Source organism: Phascolarctos cinereus, unplaced genomic scaffold, assembly GCF_003287225.1.
Source record: "Phascolarctos cinereus isolate Bilbo 61053 unplaced genomic scaffold, phaCin_HiC Scaffold_726;HRSCAF=1367, whole genome shotgun sequence".
Classification (NCBI taxonomy): Eukaryota; Metazoa; Chordata; class Mammalia; order Diprotodontia; family Phascolarctidae; genus Phascolarctos; species Phascolarctos cinereus.
This window is the reverse complement of record NW_027556098.1, coordinates 178,527,157-178,547,602: the sequence shown is the minus strand read 5'-3', so window position 1 is coordinate 178,547,602 and position 20,446 is coordinate 178,527,157. Positions and strand designations below refer to the sequence as shown.

The 20,446-nt window shown below is 38.5% G+C and overlaps 2 long non-coding RNA genes across 2 annotated transcripts in view; both read left to right on the top strand.

Annotated features, from left to right (window-relative positions):
• The window catches only part of LOC110207252 (uncharacterized), a 184,248-nt gene that overhangs the window by 43,233 nt on the left and 120,569 nt on the right, over nucleotides 1-20,446 (top strand). The window lies entirely within an intron of this gene.
• On the top strand, nucleotides 12,976-16,085 carry LOC110207250 (uncharacterized). Its single transcript, XR_002324101.2, has 3 exons — nucleotides 12,976-13,279; nucleotides 13,393-13,459; nucleotides 15,338-16,085. It is a non-coding gene; the product is annotated as an uncharacterized LOC110207250 (long non-coding RNA).

Below are 20,446 nucleotides of genomic sequence, written 5' to 3'. Positions count from 1 at the left end.
TGATAACAGGCTTTCATTACTACAAATATACAAATAAAGTAACTGAACTATTACAATTGCCTCCATACAGTTCTTTTACACCTTCATTCTTTTCCTCTTCAAATCTATTCCTTCATACGTAGAATGCCAGAATAATATTCCTTATGTATTTGACCACAACCAGGGACAGCGTAGCTACCAGGCAAGTTTCCTTTGTTTGTCTGTTAAGATCTCTGTGGTAGCTGGCTGCCATTCACCTACTGTTTCTATTTCTTGCGGTTAGCTAACCTGAGTTCTGACATAGGTCAAGGGTTGTTTGTGTGTACACCAATCAAATCTCTTAGGTTATATTCCCCCTTACTGGCAATTTCCTCCTTTCCTTCACATTTGTCAATCAAAAGCCTCTGGGCAAAGCATCATTATCCTAGTAAACAATTTAATTGGATTAATTAAAAGGGTAATAAAATGTTAGCAGTAGACACATATATTTGAGAAATGGCAACCAACTCGTTTTCCCCGTCCTCCAAAGAGTGAGACTCTTGGCTCTTACTTCAGTGTGAAAGAAACAAAGGTCAGGTGATTAAGACAAACTACCTACCTATCTCCTGTGGCCCTAGGGAGGGAGAAGATTGGAATCACTCTCAAAGGAAACTAAGGTAGGGGAAGATATAAAGATGTTTTGAGGTGTGGGATAAGGAAAGGTGAGAGAATTCATAACAGATGGCCTTGGTTTTCTCAAATTGAATGCAAGAGTGGGCAAGAGAGAGAGACAGAGAAAGACTACTGAGACAAAGAGACTCAGAGACAGAGAGAACAGAGGAAAGGAGGGTAGAGGTAGGCTAGGGGGTTGAGGAAGAATAAGATTTGGAATAGCCATTCTAGGGAACATAATAGTCAACTGGAGATAAATAAGGAGGATTTTCATGTGGTTCCAGTTAAGGTTAGATGACATGAATTTATAGTAGCAACCTTGAGCAGCTAAGGAGTAGGAGTAGTTGTGGGGGTGATACAGGATTGAAGATGGCAAAGTATGAACAATGAAAGACAAGGGAGCATGGGATTCAAAAATAGACAATAGTCCCTTCCTGAATTAGTTATCATCAAGTCTGTGAAGTCAGGGAAGTGAGAACAGAATGAGGATAATGGATGCAGAGAATAGAGAGGTGTACAGTGACTAGAGGTCATGGTGACAATACGAATCAAGTTTAGGAGAAGTGAGCGAGTGGGAGAGATAGTAAAGAAGAATCTGAAGAGAGATGGATTTTTTGTTTTGTTTTGCTAGGCAATGGGGTTAAGTGATGTGCCCAGGGTCACAGAGCTAGTAGGTGTCAAGTGTCTGAGGTCTGATTTGAACTCAGGTCCTCCTGGCTCCAGACTGGTGCTCTATGCACTTCACCACCTAGCTGTCCCAGAGGTGGGGTTTTTAGAACAGTTTTAGTTAATGGTGAAATCTTGGGTATGAATATTTACATTGATATAGTATGAAGACACAGGTCAGAAGAGATTGAGGCTATGGTGTTTGGTAGGACTTAAGTGTGAATTGAATATTGAAGTTGCCAAGAATGAGGTCAGAGAGAAATACTGTGAGCCTGATACTAAATTCCTTGAGAGAGGGAGAGTAATTTGGACTTTATTGGGTTCTAGAATCCAGTGTCATATTGGCATTCTTAAGGGCCTTTAATGGGATGTTGGATTAGGGCAGCCACAAGGTGGTAGAAAGGACACTAGATTTGAAATCATAAATCATGAATTAAAATCTCAGCTCTGTTATTGGGCCATACGACTGTTGTATGACCTTGGACAAATCACTTAATCTTTCCAAGCTTCAGTTTGCTCATATGGTAAATGGAGAAGTTATGCAAGATGACCTGTAAGGTCCCTTCTAGATAGAAATGAACTGATACACCTCAGTTCCTATGACCATACTTGTTAGAAGGCTCTCATAATCACCTGTGAGAGAGATGATACTTGAGAATAAGAATCATAAGACAAGGCTAAAAGAGTGAGAATCATTTGGTTTGGGAAACAACAGGCTGAAGACTAACAAAGATCTTTAGGGATGTGAAGGATTGTCAGAGCAAATGTACAGCTACTCTGTCTTCAATGAGAATGGAATAAGAGAACGTGGATTTAAGAAGCTACTTAAAGAATTCCTTTATGGTCAAAATTGTTAAACTCCAGACAGAGTTGTAAGGAGAAGTTGTATGATTTTCTTCTCTAGAGGTATTGGGAAACAGAGTAAATTATCATCTACATTGATTTAGGTGAGAGGCTACTCAGAGGCAGGAAAATGGATTAGCTAATCTCTAACAGCCCCTTCCAGCCTGAGGACTGCATGGTGGGGGATGGGAGGTGTTTTCGTGTCAGTATACTCTAGGTCAGGTGTCCTTAACCAATTTTTGTGCCATGACAGTCCCTATGGCATGTGCCATGTATTTCTCTGGCAGTCTAGTGAAGCTTATGGATCTCTTCACTCAGTAATATTTTTAAATGCATAAAACAAATATATAGGACTACAAAAGAAACCAATTATATTGAAATACAATTATAATTTTTTTTCAAGTTCATGGATACCAGATTAAGAACCTTTGCTCTAGGTAAAGGGGGTGGAAGGGGAAATAGCTTTTGGGCATCCTCTCAGCCGACCTGAAGGTATCTTTGGCTATTATTTTGCTAAGTCTGGATTTCTGACCCTCTCAACCCTATCTCCAGTTTCACTGTTCCTGTACAAAAAGTTGAAAGAGAAAATATTGGAGTGGTTTGTTCAAATAGCCATTGAGTCATTTGAAAAAATTGACTGTGCCTTTCAACAATAGAAAAGATGCTAGACTCAGAGTCAGAGCCCTGAGTTTAGACTCCAGTTTGGCCATTTACAAACTATGTGAGCTTGGGCAAGTTACTCTACCTCTGAGCCTCAGTTTCCTCATCTGTGAAGCTAGAGGGTTGAACTAGATTAACTCTAATCTTCTTTCTAGCTTGAAATCTAGGATCCTTTGAACTCAGGAAATGTCAAGAACCACATTTTGAGAGAACTCGTTAGGACACTCCATGGGAAACAGTTTTTAGCTTACTAGCCAATGGCTGAAGGTTGGTTAAAGGAAGACCACACTGAATAGCTACATTCGCATAGAAACATCCATCCAAGAGGTTCAGTGCGGTAGGAGAAGGTGCCAAATCAAAAAATATCTTGTGCCATACCCTTCTATTTACATAATAGCTGATCATGCTCTGCGTGGTTCTATAGTACAAGGTGAAACAGAACTACCCAACTGTGGGAGAAGGTCTGGTTGGAAAAAATATTTTAAAAAAAGAAATTTAATCAATACCTTGTGTTTTGACATCACCTACATTTCCCATTGTATCTTTCCCTTCCCAGAGAACTACCACCTATATATAATAATAAATAATAATAAAGAATTTTTAAAAGAAGAAAAAGAAGTTCAGCAAAGCCAAGTAACATATTTAAAAAATCAGACTTTATATGCGGTTTTCCATATTCATGATCCTCTACCTCTGCAAAGAAAGAAGTGGGAGGAGAACGCATCTTTTCATGTCTCTTATTTAGAACCAAGTTTGGCCATTATAATTTCACAGCATTCAGTCTTGATTGATTTTTTTGTTCTTTCTATTTGCATTGTTGCCACCATCCGTTGTTTTCCTGATTTTGCTTACTTCATTTTGTGTCAGTCCATGTAAGTCTTCCAATGACTTCTTGTAACAGTTATCATTTCTTGCACATTCATATGCCACAATCTGTTTAGCCATTTCCTAATTGATGGACATCCATTTTGGTTCTGGTTCTTTGCTACCACAAAAAGTACTGATAAAAAGCAATTATAAAATATATAAATATATAAAATATATAAAATATGTCTCCTGGGGAGAGCTGACTTCAAAGGAAAAAATGGGCCCATATTTCAATATATAGAAATGGCTTAGACAGAAATAGAATAAAGACGTTTTTTGAGGTTGTTTGGATAGTTTCTGGTACATTGTCAACATGTTCACTTACTGTGTTGTAATGGAAAGACCATTGAATTGGGAAGCAGGAGACTTAGCTTTCAGTTTTAGTTTAACCACCAACTTCCCAAGTAATCCTAAGAAAACCATTTTTCTTCTCTGGGTCTTAATGTTCTTAGCTGCAAAATAAAGGGGTTGCTTTGTATTAGAGGTTCTCAAACTATGGATGTGAAGAGATTGTGGGTGAGGTTCTGAGAAGGAATATAAACCCTCAAAGATCATGAGTCAGAGAGTTTATTACTCACAGGTATAAGCTTAAGGCTCCCCAGTGCTGTAGGCAGGCATGTAGTGTGGACATAGAGTGGGATGTGTGCTGTGGTCGACAGCCCAGAGCTCTGGTTCTCTACCCTTATATTGGATTGTTGTTGCTGAGTAGATCTGAAGTGGGAGGGAATTCTTAGGGGCAGTCAATAAGCAAGTGCCAAGGACTGTGACTGGGTGGGGGTGGGGGGGCACCCTTTTATAAAAGGTATTATAATTAGGAAGGTTTGCTAACTTTGAATACCTGAATTAGGTGGCATTTGCCAAACTGATTAGGATAAGTTGCCTTGCCTAAATGAAGTTGAATAAACCAATTATTGGGTATACTGGAACTTTCCAATAGGTAGGTCAATCAGACATGGAGTACCTTCTGTCCATGAGGGCCTGGCAATAGGCTAATTCTCACAGGGGCCTGGAGATTTTTTCAGGGGTTCTGTGAAGTCAAAACTTTTCATAATAGTACTAAGATGCTTTAATTTTTAATATGGTAATAGTAAGGATAGATATAACTCATATAAGCAAGTTCTTTAAGATCCTCAATAATTTCTGGAATATAAAGAAGTCTCAAAACCAAAAAGTTTGAGAATTTCCTGTCTAGATGATCTCCAAGGACCTTCCAGCTCTAAGTCCGATGATTCTCTCTCCATTCTTCAGCAAAATTCACTTCAACAACAGACATCTTTAATATCTTTCTTGCTGTAAGATTCCATGGTCCTAATGCTAGAAACCATTAACCTTCGCCTAGTCTTTCCTTTACTTCTGTCCCCTAAGGGGAGAAGGTGTAGGAACAAATTCAAAACTGGTGGTGTGCAGAGGACTTTCCACATGGAAATGAAAAGTTTGGGCAGAGCTCAGTGAATGATAGGAGAAAATGCATGGAGAAGATATTGAATGAGGCAGAGAACATATACTCTTGAGGCTTGTGGAGGTAGTGAAGGGGAGAGGTGGAGGAGGAGGAAGAGGAGAGAAAGGAAATGTACTTGCTGCAGAAGACTTCAGAAGATCAGAACAGAGAGTAAATAATTACCGTATTCTGGCAGATGGTGTGCTGTGTCGCTGAAGAGGATGAAAAGAACTTGGAGTCACTGAATGCTGAGTTATTGCAGTACTGTGGGAAGTACCTGATGTACTTTTCAGATTACTAAGATACACAGCTACAAGTTCATAAACCTGGAATAACAATAATAGCTAACATTTATATAGTACTTGAAGATTTATAAAGTTCTTTATATACCTTATCTCATTTTACCCTCGAAACAAACCCCGTAAAGTAGGTGCTATTATCTCCACATAACATGACTTGGTTATACTTTCGTTCCATCCCCCAGCTCCTCACCCCTATCCCTCTACTAGTAGGTCAGGTTCCCAGAGCTTGGCTAGCTACATCTTTCCCTAAGGGTTTTAGAAGTGATCCTGAGGGGCTCAGGGTGTCTCTAATGCCTTATTATGATGTTACCCCCACTGTTAACCACTAGTGATTATAATCTCAGTTCCATTTAACAAATTAACCTCAATTAGTTTTTTAAAAGGACTATTTACCAAAAGGGTATAGTATTTGCTGCAAAGATATAGCAGGGACAAAAGTAGGAACATTTCTCTCCCCTCAACATTTAGGGGTACACTCCCCCCTATACCACCTCAGTCCCTGGAGTATGTAAGCTCAAATTTAGAGAAGTTTTTGGCTTAGCATTGATTCAAGTAGGTTTACTTCCAAAAGTGGCATGGCCATTGGATGAGTCCTTGTCTCAGCTGCCACTGAGGGTCCCTTAGGTCATTCTTGAGGGCTTCATTGCTGGCCTGGCTAGCTCCTAGACCTCTTGTGGTTCACAAGGTTGTAGCTGCCTCCAATACTTCTTTACCTAAAGCAGGAAAGGACAACACAAGGAGGCAAAGCATAGAGGTCTGTATTCATGGGACATGTGTCAGCCTTGGAAGGAAAGAGTTCAAGATCTCTCTCCCTGTCCAGAGTCTTTCAGCATGTTTCTCTTACCCAAATAGCAGTGCTCAGGAAGGAGCTATTGATAAAGCAAGAGACTCACTTTGGCTGGCTAGTCCCTTTTTGGATGCACTCCAATTCTGGCTCCACAGTCAGTTACCAGTATATTTCTTCACTATGTAGTTATCAGACTGGAATCATTTACAGAATGTCTCTATACATACCCCAAATTTGGGAGCAAAGACCTTCTGTTACATAGCATCAAGACTTTTCCAGAAGTAGAATCCTCAGCCTCTTCTATGTGGGTACTGGATCAACCAAATGAACACACTCTGCATACTTACCAGTCCCCTAAAAGACCCAGTTTGGGGATGAAGAAACTGAGGTCGACAGAGGTTAAGTGAATTATGCAGGGTCATAGAGCGAGTGTATTTAGGGTAGGATTTGAACTCAGGTCTTCCTGGTACTAAGTTTAGCACTTTATGCATCATACTACACTGCTTAGAAGTCTATCCATTTGTCTCAAGACCTAGTTTCCATCATCTTGGTTCAGGTTCTTATCACCTTATGACTAGATTAGCATAGTAGCTTCCTGACTGGTCTCTCTGATTCTAGTTTCCCTAATGGCAATTTAAATCGCAAACCACTGTCAAATTAATTGTCCTAAGGAAGACAAGGTTAGTGCCATTTTCCTGCTCAAAATCTTTCAATGGTTCCAAATTGCCTATCAGATCAAGTGCAAATTCTTGAGCCTGGCTTTCAAGCTCCTCCACGAAGTGAGCCCTGAGCTCTTATTACTTCCCTCATGCACAACATGAACCTTATACTTCACCCTTCAAAGCTTAATGTCACTTCTTCTGCAAAACTTTTTTGATTATGCTTCCCACACGTCCCAAGAGAAGTAAGTCTTCTTTTCATCACTAGAGTACCTACTTTGTATCAGTCATTTGACACACCCATTTATTACTTCATACTGAAAATAATTCTCTTTCCATCTCTCTCTTTCTCTTCTATCTCTGTCTCTCTATTTCTCCATCTCTCTGTCCTCCTGAATTCTAGTCCTAGTCTCACTAACAAAGTATGTGACTTTGGGCAAGTCACTTAGCCTCACTCTAATCTAAGAAATGTGTAGGCTAGATTAATTTTGTCTCTTTAAACCCTACAATATTCTAAGAAACAAGTGTCTAACATATCTTTAGATTCTGGAGGGCAGGAACTATGCATTATTAATTTTGTATTTTTTTTAGCACCTTGCAAAGTACCTGGACCACAACAGGCACTCAGTAATTACTTGCAAATGAATGAATGAATGAATGAATGAATACATAGGAACTGGTTAACTTCTGTAGAGGATTCACATAGGAGGGATGGCTGTTTGTTGTTAGCATGGCCCAGTTCTCACAAAGTAATTGCTAAGATTTTCAGTCAGAAATGGAAGAAAACATAGCTGCCCCATGAGAACATATAAGTTTAAATGAGGCATGATGTCTTTTAGAAATACGTTTAGGAAAATTACCCCCTTTCCCTTCTTGCTCATTTACATTGGGTAGTAGAAGGAACCAGTAGAACACCTACCTCTTGGCACCAATTAGATGTCAGTGGTTGTACTTGGATGAGGCCACTGGGCTTCTTGCCCACAATGAATGGTGCGTTGTGGGACCTAAACAAGGATTGTCTTGTCCACACTAAAATGGACCATAATTCTGTTCTGTTACTGCAGCCAGAGAGAAGGTTAGCCTGCACTCTATGCATCATACTACACTGCTTAGAAGTCTATCTATGTGTCTCAAGATCTTTCAGTTGCTACCATCTTTGTTCAGGCTGTTATCACCTAGACAGCTAGGGTTGGCAAGAAGACACAACAATTTTTAGGATTTTGGTTCTTAGCTTTTTATTTACAACTACCATCTAAAACACTTATTGTAATGGAAACCGCTTCAAAGGTTAGAGGATATTCTGAACTTTGTTATGCAAATGAGCAAGTTCTCATACTGAATGACCAGTGTTGCATCCTAAGTAGTCTGCTTTAAAAGAGTTGGAGGTCAGGCACTTCGAGTGAGAGCTTTTTAAGGCTTTGACCCTGGTGGAACATCTGAGACAGGTTAAAACCAATCCGTTTGGTTTTAAAATATGGGTATGGTAATAATAAATCAGTTGTAAAATATTATGCATCACAAAGGTAGTGTTAACTTTCTCTAGAAAGCTTGGTGCCAAGAGTATGGTAAAAGGATGACAGTTTGTCCTGCTAGGTCCTCATTCTTACTATTACCAGCATTATTTCAACGTCATAGTAATATCAATGTCACAAAAATTTGTCCATTAAGTGCCTACTTATAGTTAGGTTTATGCTAACAGAGAATGGAGTGACTTAAATAGACATAGCTTTATAATCTAGCAATCTAGTAGATAATCTAGAAGATAATTAAATAGTTTATTCCCTCAACAGCTACATCAAGAGGCAGCTAGGATAAAATGCTGGGCCTGGGATAAAAAAAAAAACAAGTTCAAAGTAGATATTAACTAACTGTATGACCCAGGGCATATCATTTAACCTCTGTCTGTCTTAGTTTCCTCAGTTGTAAAATAAGAATAGTAATAGCACCTACCTGCCAAATGAGATAATAATTGTAAAGGGCTTAGCACAGTGCCTGGTGAGTAGTAGGTACTTTAAAAAATGTTTCCTTCCTAGTGAACGTGGAAGGAATAGGTTTTCCAGAGACAATAATATGAGGAGCTAGAGTCCCTTCCTGGTCATTTGATTGTAAAGATGGTAGAATAGTTGTTTTCAACAAATCTTTCCAATAAGAAAATCTCAGAAAGAGGAATTACATGCCAGATTTAGAGTAACTAAAGCTGAACCCACAAAACATAAGGCAGAAAACTTCACAAGGTAAAAATCTCATTAAATAATATTGAACAAGTGTAATATTTAGAGCTACCACTTAGTGTTCCTACTTCCAGTCCATACCACGGACCAAATATAGCTGAAGTATTGAAAGAATTAAAACAGTAAGTGGCAGTGGGAATTGGTGGGTGAACCACATTGACTTTATCTTGTGACTCACTTCTGGAACTAGTTCGATTCCCTTTTTATTCAATTATGGGTCTAGTTCAATTTCTGTCTTGTGAGAAAACTTTACTCAGTTGTGGGAATTGTCAGAAAATTCTGTTGCATTGTTTGAACCTAGCCTTGTGTGTCTGGGAAGCTGGACCACCTCTACCTGCTGCTTGGAGACCCTTAATTAAAGGACCTAGGTTTTGCTGACCAGAAACCCATTCAGACCTGAAGATTAATGTAAGGAGTTTTCTCACAATTATATATCTCAAGCAACCCATATGTCTTGTTTTAAAACTGGCCCCATACTGGTCAATCAGTTATTGTTTCCATGTTCGTTTGATTGAATGCAGTCACTTGGCGGGAGTAGGACAATTCTTTTTCTGATTTCAGGGAATTGCCCTCATTTGCTCTTCTCCTCCCAATTTAGAAAGTCCCTAATATTTTCTCAGAAATCAGATCACCTAATTTTGTATCCTGGTTCATACCCTGTTAGTTGCTTTCTTTTAATTAATTGGTCTCATTTGATTGTCCTTAATGCATAAAAATCTATCTCTCCCTGTATTCAGGTTCTAGTGCCAAAGCTGAGGAAGGCCTGGTCCTGATTTATTATGCAATTGACATGCATTGCTTAATAAATCAATATGCTTGGAAGCTTGAACCTTTGTTTCCTCAGTCATTTCATCTTTCATCCACCACATGACTGTAGGAGGTCCCTGACAGATCCCTCCATGGCAGTGGCTTAGTAGCCCCTCCACATGCATCATGTGTCAGTAACCATTTAACTCTGTCTAGCCACACAAAGGAATGGGAGAGCAACTAAAGGTGGTGGAGTTGAAGATGTGGGACACAGAGCTGGCTAGAGCATAAAGAGCTTCCATGCCCAAGTGAAAGGGCATTATAAACTCAGATGGGGTGAGTCCTCTCCCTTGCAAAGCGTACTCTGAGCAGGGACTACTTTTAGCACCTTAAAGTTTACAACACAAGAAGGTTAAGGATTCCCAATCTGGGCATACATGCAACGGTGGAAGTGGGAGAGGCCAAAGAATGAGAAGAAAAATAGACAAGATACTGAGAATACAAGAGAAAGACTGGAAGACCAAACATCAAATAGAGAAAACTGTGTATAAAACTAGTTCATAGGCAGATATACCACCAGAGAAACTCATGAAGGAAGAAGGAAAATTAGTAAAAATTCAAAGATAAGCTAGGACACAATGAATAGTTTTTATACTATGAAAGAAAACTAATTTTGAAAAAATACCTGATGCAAAAAAAAAGAACTCTGCAAACTCTCCAAAAAACATGAAACAACAGTAAGAAGCTGCAGAATGGTTCAAAAGAGAAATAAAACTTTAAGAAGAAAATACTAGGAATGAAATTAGGTCAGGAATTAGAGGCCTCAGTGTGGAATTAAAATGAACAACAGCATAGAAAAAATAGAAAATGTGATAGAAAATCCACATAAAAACATGCATCCTCTGGAAGAGAGAATTATAGTTTTAGAAGACAAAAATTCAGGATTATAAGAAAATTTCACAGTAAAGGAGTAAAAGACAAGAACTTTAAATGAACACATGAATCTATCTAAGCCAAACAAGTGACCTGGAGGACAAGAAACATAGAGATATTTTAAGGATCCAAGAACATGCTAAATTAAAAAAAAAACTTAATTGCCATATTGCAAGAAATACTTCTAGAAAATGATACATAACTTTTAAATTAGGACAACAAAGCATTGATCAATCAAATCCACAAATCATTACCATGAAAAAAAAAAGCCAAGTATACTAGAAACACCAAGGCATGTGGTAGTTAAATTCAACAATTTCAATAGCAAATAATATTTTTAAGAGGTAAGAAGAATGGCCTTCAGATATAAAAGAATGCCAGTTTGGATAATCCAGTATTACTTTGCAGTCATAAGAAAATGAAGAAAAGAATGGAATAAGAAAAATCTTTAAGCTACTATTAAGAATAACATTTTCTGCCAAATTGAATCTAATCACAGAAAACAGAACATCAAATAAAAGAGAGATATTTAATCATTCCTGCAAAAACAAGAACTAGTTACTCCTTCCCTGAAAAGAAAAAAAAAAGATTGGAAATGAGCTGTACATTCTATTTGAAAATTCTCCAAACAAGAGAAATGCAAAAAAGGCAAATAAATAGAATCTATCAGAAAAAAAGTAATTAAATGAATTTTCCAATATTTTTAGGCTATAGTTTAGAGAGGAAAAGAAACTGAACTGAAGGATAAAAAAAAGAACAAAGTGGGATCATCAAAATACACACACCCACACCCACCTACACACATACCCTATGGGTTTAAAAATTTAAGGGGAATTTAATCAAGAGGGAGGAAGAGCGAACTGAATTAATGTTCCATAGACTAAATCCTATGGTTCTCTATAAGTAAGTTGGTACATTTTTGTAAAAGGGACAACACAGCAGGAAGTTTCACGCAGGGAGAGAGTTGTTGGACATGAATCTCTACCCAGTCCAGGGATAAGGGGAGAAGGAATAGTAATTTCCTTACTTTCAGCAAGACAATAAGCTGTGAGAGAACAGGACCAAAACAATGAATGGTAATGATTGAAATGGAGAAGAGCAGATGGTTTTCAACCCAGAGGGTGAATTGAAGGGTGCCACAGAAAAATTTTGCCATGTTGGGATATATGTCTATGATAAGAGAAAAGTGTCTTATAATTGGTTTTATCTTCATGGGGAGCCAGAATTTGTGCATTAGGAGACCATCTTCTCTGAGAAAGAGTTGTACCTCTCATGAATCCCTCCCACTTCAAAAGAAAGGATTTTTGTGTCTCCAAGGACAGCTATCACCCGGAGTTTTAGGGTAGGTGTTACAGAGCCAGAGCCAGCATATCCTGTTTTTAAGGGTAGAGATTGATTATGGTAAGGGTAGGATTTAAGATCAGACTTCATGACTTGGGACACAGTGACTCTTAACACATGGCAGTGGTTCCATTCCACATTAGTTACTGGAGGTGATCTATGGATTCTTTCAATGGGCACTTTGTTTTCTGTGTTTAGAAGATCTGGGATTTCTATCTCATCTGGGCAGTTTTATGGATTTATTTCTTGCATTATAGTATTCAGGTTTTTTGACTTGATATGCACTTCTGAGAGACCTATCATCTTTAAGATATCTAGAAGCAGGCTGTCTTTGAGATCAGAATGTTTTACTCCACATGGTGAGAACATACTTTCTCCTAATATTATTGCTTCGTGCTTCTCTTCTTCCAGATTGTCCTTTGCTTCTGTGTGTCTCCATTCCCAATCAGTTATCCTTTCTTTTGTTTCTTTAGTGAGATGTCACAGCAGATTCAAGCTTTCTATTTTGCCAATTATTTCTGCTTTGCAGGCCATAAATTTTGCTCTCACAATTCTTATTTCTCTTTTTAAAATATTCAGGAGCAGCAGGCTATGGTTCCACCCTCTCCTTAAAATCCACAGGGTCCTCTAACTCATCAGGTGTTGAATCATTTTCCTTTCTTTTGCAGCATTATTCATAGATGCTTGAACTCATTTACTAGATCTGGAGGTTATATTTTCTTCTGCTGTTGATGTCTTTCTCGTTGGTTTATCTGCTAATACTCAAGGATTCTGAGTTTTCTCCTTCTTGAGATCTGTAGTAATTTTGGTCTTTTTCTCCTTTGTTTTCTCCTATTCACTTTTAGACTCTGTCTCCTTGGATGACAGTTTCCCTGGGGATTGGATCTAAAAACATCTCAGCCTCCTCCCAGACTGGGTTATTTGGGCTATGCACCAATCTAGGTCTTTACCTGAAGTGGATTCTAGGCGTAGAGAACGAGTCCTAGTCAGATGCTGGGCTCTTTCCCTTAGGTTTAATGGAGTACTACATAATCCCCCACAAACATGTCCTGTTTTGTTTTCTTTGTTCCTCATTTCTCCAGCCCAGTGCACAGAGCACTTTCATACTACAATCAAAACCTACACAGATTTCAGGCATTTGGAGTTTGCATCTCCATGGCACTGGAGGGGTCAAGGTATAGAAACGAAATCTATTGTAAGCCTGGACATATCCTGCTCCATTCTCTTGATTCCTTTTCTTTGTCTGAGCTCTGTTGCAACACAGAACGTTGCTATGTCTCTTTTGCAGCCTGAGAAAATTTCTGCCATTTGGAGTTTGGATATCCATGACACGAGAAAGAGGGAAGAGTATAAAGGTGTGTGTAAGAATTCACTCTGTTGCAAGCCTGTGGGTTGGGTTGGCTAGTACAGCTTTTTTCGTCAGGGAGGTGATTGGGAGGTGGGGGTGGGAGCCTGCTGACTGAGTGTCAATTAGGTATTAGTTCATGGAGTTATTATTATGTTCTTTGGGTTCTTGCTGTCATAGACCATTGAGACAGCTGAAATTGCTTTATCTCTGGTGCATAATTGCTATTTTGGAGAGATTAGAGAGGTTGTGAGGACTGGATAAAATGTCTGGCCTTCCATCTTGTTGGTTCTGTGACATATAAGTCCCTCCATACTACTTCCTTCATAAATACATACTTTTAAGAGTGAGTCAGAGCAGAAAAATGGAGAATAAGATAGAAACTACCAATTGAATAATGTAGAATGGGATAGAAGAGGGAATTCAAGCTTGCTAGTGTGGATAATCTACATTCTTGAGGGACATAAAAAGAAGAATAAAGTAAGGATAAAGGCAATGAATTAGAAAATAAAATTCAAAATAGGTTACAAAGGAAGACAAGGACAAAATAAAAAAAAATTGGAAAAGAGTATGCCAAAAGAATGTTACCACGTTATTTATATTAATATGTTGGAGGGGAAAGGATAAGAAAAAATTTTAAACCACATAATAGGTGGGGAAAGAGAGGAATGAAGAGGTCAGTGGAAGGTGATGGTGATGGTGACAGATACAAAGACATAAAGTGAAACTAAAATTTTAAGTAGATTAAAAATATTAGGTTAAATGAGTAAATGGGTATAGGTAGGAGAGCTTGTGGAAATAGACTAAAGTCAAAGTAGTATAAGAAAAACTAATTATGAGAAAAAACGCTGACTTAAAATAGGAAGGAATACAAATCAATACAAAAGAAATGAATGGAGCTAAACATAAGTTTAACAATCATAACCTTAAGTGTGAATGGATTAAATAATCCAATAAAATGAAAGAGTGGCTGAATGGTTCAGAAAAATATGATCTAGGTAGTCACAAGAGAGTTATCCAGGGGTTAGGAAAGAAAACAATGAATGTCAGGTCTTTTCAATCTACAACTGGTTTTGTATATGCCAGATGAGATATTACCCACTGCCCTCTGACTTTGTCTTGCCTGTTAAAGCAGGCACAATAGGGCTCTTTTGGCGTGAATTTTAATTGATGGTTACGTGATCTCATTTATGTGAGCATTTCTTCAAAAGCTACAGATCACAACCCATCAGGTGCCTTCCCTTCTTATATGACTTTACCATATCATACTATAACTATTCCACAAGTTGTTCACTCAATGGCAGCAACCCATGGATTATATGAGCTGGGGAAGAATACTTTTGAAAATGTTAAAGCAAAAGTTTTCTGTTAGGACTGCATGATTTTGTTAGTGGAAGCTCTTAAGTATTTAGGGATGACTAGCCAGATTGCAGTCAGGGATGATGATAAATCAGACATTTTGCTCCTCTCCATTCCTCCTGCCCACCTTTTGCCATACACTATTCACCTATATACCTTAAACAGAGGCAGAAACAAAAGGAAGATGTGATAGATTGATTTGTCAGCCTCCTGAGTAATCCTAACAAAAGGTTGCTTCATCTGATCTTATGGTATTTCATATTTTTCTTGTGCACTTATAATTATTATATTTATTATAATAGTAATAACTAGCACTTATATAGCACTTTAAGATTTGCAAAATTCTTTACATATGTTATCTCATTTGGACCTTCACAACAACTCTGTGAGGTAGATGCTATGAGAAAACTAAATCTGGGAGAGGTTAAATGATTTTTTCCAGGGTTGCACAGCTACTAAAAATCTAGAAACTCATCTATTTTCCATGATCCTTCAACCAATAACTGTTTCATTTGCCATTTTTTTTCAGAACTCTGGGATACTGTATGCTTGGGAACTCGGACTCAATGAGGATAGGAATTATACCCTCACATCTTCAATTTAAACTCTCTAACTCCTCTTTTTATTCCCAGTCCAAAAGTCATTCCTTCTTGAAAGAGAAAACATAAGCAAATGAAGAATCTTCTCCACACAATCATCAGTTATCCATATCCTATTCACTTTAGACAGTGGTACTATCCCTTCTTTGATCCCCTTTTTTGCCTATAATGGCTAAAAACAACATTTTGCATTCATCGCCCACCAGCCTCAGCTTGTGATCATTTTAGGATTCTTGACACTGTTCGTATTTTTTGTTGTTCAATCATTTTTCAGTTTGTATCTGGCTCTTTGTGACCCTGTTTGGGGTTTTCTTGGCAAAGATCCTAGAATGGTTTGCCATTTCCTTCTCTATCTCATTTTACAGATGAGGAAACTGAGGCAAACAGGATTAAGTGACTTGCCCGGGGTCACACAGCCAGTAAGTGTCTGGGGCCAGATTTGAACTTACAAAGATGAGTCTTCCTGACAATAGGCCTGGCACTCTGACAACTGTGCCACTTAGCTGCACCAACTATTCCTATAGGACTATGCTTTTCCTTTGTATCCACCCTATCCCTATATGTGCAACTCTGCTTCACTTAAATCTGATTAACATGAAAGTCAAGACATCATCCCATAATGTCATTGGTTCTCTTTGAAAACAAAGGATCAATAAACATACGTGTTTTCAAAAGGTATGAGTTGGTTGATGAGTTTCTTATGCGGCTACATCAGTTGTTTGTTTTTTTTAGGTAAGACTCCCTTTACTTCTTCATCTGAATTATTTTTGTTTATGTCTTCAGAATTTCACTTTTGAGAGCGTCTTATCCTTTTTGGGTTGACTTGTGCTGCAGACTATTAAGTCATCACATCCTACTCATCCTTTAACTGAGCCCTCTGGAATTCATTTTTTTTCTAAATCTAAGATGCACATCAGACTACCCTCCTGCTTTTTTATCACTGATTTTATGATGTCATATGTACTTGTCCCCAAGATGCTTACTTGTCTCTGAGCTTCTCATAATTCTTATTCATCTTCTCTTCCTTCTTTCTTTCCTTCCTTCCTGAAGTACAGTGGCCATTCATAGACTCATTCCCGTGACTGAACACTACAGAAGTTTTGACCTTCTTCATTTCTGACCTTGGCTTATTCACCCCTCCTTAGACAGGCCCTGCACTCCCAGAAGCTCTGCATTTTGATGCTGGACTTAGTGTGGACTTTAGCCATGCTCCAGCAAGGATTGCAAGCATGCACCCCCATGTCCAGAGATTTCCTTCATTTCTCTCCCAGTAACAAGTTCCTCTTGATGTTAAGAATCAGGTCTGCAAAGACAGTTCCCCTTGTTGCCTCCTCTATCTTTTTGTAGGATGAAATTATTATTATAACATATCACAAATTTACCAGCTATTCAGTTTTGCTTGAGAAGTTAAGAGCTTCAACAAAGATTTGGAAATGAAGTCCTCCAACAATATTGGTCTCTGTGCCAGGTTTATGATGTTTCCAGAATTTATTATTTAATTCCTTCTTCTGTCCAGGCTGTCTATAGTATAATCCCATGACATTTTCCCTCCATAAATCTTCAGCCAAATGCACTGGATTTCCTCACATACAACATTATCCATTGCCTCTTTTACTGATTCTGTTCCTTTTGAATAAGGTACCATTCCTAAGCCATATTCAAGTTATTATTTTCATCCCTACAAGTCTCAGCTATACCTATGAGGTCAAATTTGCATCTTTGAATTAGAATCTCCAAGGTGCCCTATTTATTACCCCACTTTACGCATTTGTATGTAGATATCTCCGGTTATGGGCTTTATTGCTAATTTTTTTCTTAGATATTGTCTCCTATTAATTATTAGGCCTCTTGTCTGCCCCTCTTCTTCCTGTGCTGTACCTGCTACTTTCTATGGTATCAGCCTTGGTAGATCTAGATGAACAGTTGCACCTCCCTCTTTACTCCTACCTCTTAACATTTTCAGTTTAAAGCTCTCTTGATCAGATTCATAAGACTCCAGACACTAATAGGTACCAATAGTGCCTGTATGAGTGACTAAATGGATGAATGAATTAGAAAGTGGACCAAAACTATTGCCTAATGTGAGGGTTTGGCATTATCTGTGGATTTGTCTTAACCATGCTTCCTGTCCTCTGTTAGCATGGGTTGTGGGAAATTGACTGTCCTGATTATTGTCCAACCTCCTTTGTGCATGTTTTATAAATTTTCATTTCAGTAAAGCGAAATAAGTTTTCCTTGGTCCTTTCTCCAGAGCACTGCTCCAGAGTGAGCATCTTGATGATATTTTCTCAGCAGAATCTTCCCCTTTCAGTTGAAAATTTTATCAGCAATTCTTATGCTAAGAGGGGTCAGGAGATGAGGCATTTCTCACATTACCCTCCAAGCTCCTCATGAATAATGGCCTATATCACCTCTATTGTCTACTCTAAAACATAAGCAAGCAGACATAAAGGCAGAGGAGAAATTACAGATCCCTGAATGAGCCAGCAGGGCAGACTGAGGCTCAGATAGTGTGAAGAGGAAAGAATGTAAGGTAGGACAGATGGTTATTTTGGGGGGAAGCATTTGAACAGATTAACAACTCAGCAGATAGAGAATGAGTCAGATTTCCTAGTTCAAGACGACGACAATAAAAAGTGTCCTGAAATCTTCAGAGCAAGATTAAGAATGTCACCACCAAAGACCACTGGAGCTAAAATAAATTAGGGGTCATTATTCCAGACTGAATGTGTAATGGGCTAAGAAGCTCACTGGGCTTTTCACAGCCTCTTCATATAGTTTCCTGTGATTTATGTTGCAGTTGCTCTTGTGTGGGGAAATCTGTCTCTCTAAATACATGCCTCTATCACTGGTGAATTGATTTCATTGAACTCTGACTTGGGGCAGGAATGGGGAAGCTGAGAGAGGGAAGAAGAGGCTAAGAGACTAGTGAGATGCTGAAGGAAGCTTATGAACTCCAAACTGGGTGGGCTAGGCAACTCTGTCTGGGGCATCTTGTGTTTGGTCTATTTGTGGGAAGGTTGTAGGACTGGTGGATTTTACTGCCTAAAGGTAGAGATAGCTTGGAGTCAATGAATGGCTTTTCAAGACTTAAAAGCATTAAGCCTGTTTGATTTCCTGCCACACAGGAAAACCCATTAAAGGCAACATTTTGTGGGAAAAAAAAGAAAAGAAAAAAAGAAAAGAAAAAGGAAGGGGCTGTAAGCACTTTGTTATAGGCAAATAATCATTTTGAAAAAAGAGGAGGAAATGAATTTATCATCCTGAGAAGTCATGGGTTCAAAGAGGGTGGCCATGTGTCTGATAAACATGTACAGCACTGCCCAATGGGAGAATAAGGGTATTATGAGATTAGTGAGTGATCATTGCATTAATTGTGTATGATGATCAAATCTAAGGAAAAGGCAGAAGCAGGCAGGCTTCTTCGATGTGCTGGTTTGTAAAATTAGCTTTGATTATTTTGGCATTTTATTTTTTCTTCTTCTGAAGCACTGACATTAGATTTGATGGGCTATTGGAGCTCTCTGTTAGGCAAGCTTTATGTACCTATGTTTCTTATTAAAGTTTGTTACAAGTGAATATAAAGAAGCATTTAATCCTAATTGAGAGAAGAGCCAGCTCTTCTAACAAACAAGTATAATAAGTAACATTATTATAGTAAAACTTCTTTACTTTTTGTATTCTGTGACTTTCCCCAGCAGATAACCTCATATAGTACCTCACATTGATACGATTTAGTGAGTAGGTGTGCATTAAGGGAGTAAAATAGCAATTTACTCTCGTGGAGCTTTGCTGTTTTTATTTATTTTTTTAAACAAACAGTTTGAGGCAACAACCTTCTTTTCCTGACTCTTTCAGTCAAAGCCCAGCATTAGTGGAAATGTTGACTGTGAATAATACTCTTTCTTGTTAGTTTCATTCTGAATTGGGAAAGGTGCCTCTTGTCAGGGCAATTGGTGAGCTGGTAATGTAGGGGAAGGTTGTGATGGGAAGAATATGAATTTGGAATCAGAGGACCTGGGTTTGGATCCTAGCACCTGTGTGATTTTAGAGAAGTCACTTCTCTATGGTTTTCAGCTTCTCTATCTGTAAAAAGAAAAGGGTTGGATGAGGTAACTCTAAGGTCCTATATAGTTCTAAATTCCTAGAAATGAGCTTTTCTAAGGACCAGCAGTCATTTGTTCAGCCAGAGTTTATAGCATCACAATCTAAATTGGAAAATACTTTGAAAAATAATCTAGCCCACCTCCCTGTTGTAAGGTATGTGTCTCAAGTATACTTATTGTTTCAATTCAATGTTCAAAGAATTCGTGACTCATGTTGTCCAATTTTGTGGGAAGGGGGGAGGAAAAGAAGGAAGACAGCAGCTGAGGGTAGGCATTTTTTTTAACCTTTCTTTGTATCCTTAAGGCTTAGCACAGTGCCCGGAACACATTAAGGTTTTAATAAATGCTGTTTGGTTGATTGTAATAAACTCCAAGCATTTTGCCTCTTTCTACCAATGCGTACATACCACAGGATCATAGATTTTGAATTGGAGGAAATTACAGACATCATAGAGTCACACCCTTTTATTTTACAGATGAGCAAGGTGGAATTAAGTGATTTGCCCAGTACCATATAGTTGGTACGCATCTGAGGTAGGACTCCAACCCAGGTCTCCCTAATCCCATGTCCAGTGTCCTCTAACTACTAAAGCACAGATCAACAAATCCTTTCATAACTTGTAGTCTAGAGTTGCTGTTGGGAACACTGAGACATTGTTGCTTGTCTATGGTAACATAGCTAGTATGGGTCAAAGCTAGGACAGAAGCCAGGTCTTTCTTTGAGGCAGCTTGGTGATCTCTAGAGCCACAGGATGTAGTTTGAAGTCCCAACTCTGACATTTACTCCCTGTGGGACCTCAGATGAGTCACTTAGGCTCCCTGGACCTCAGCTTCTTCAATGGCAAAATGCTGACGTCAAAGTAGAGGAACCCTGAGGTCACTTCTAGAGCTATGATCTTAACGTGGTCTATCCCCATAACACTTTGGCAGCAG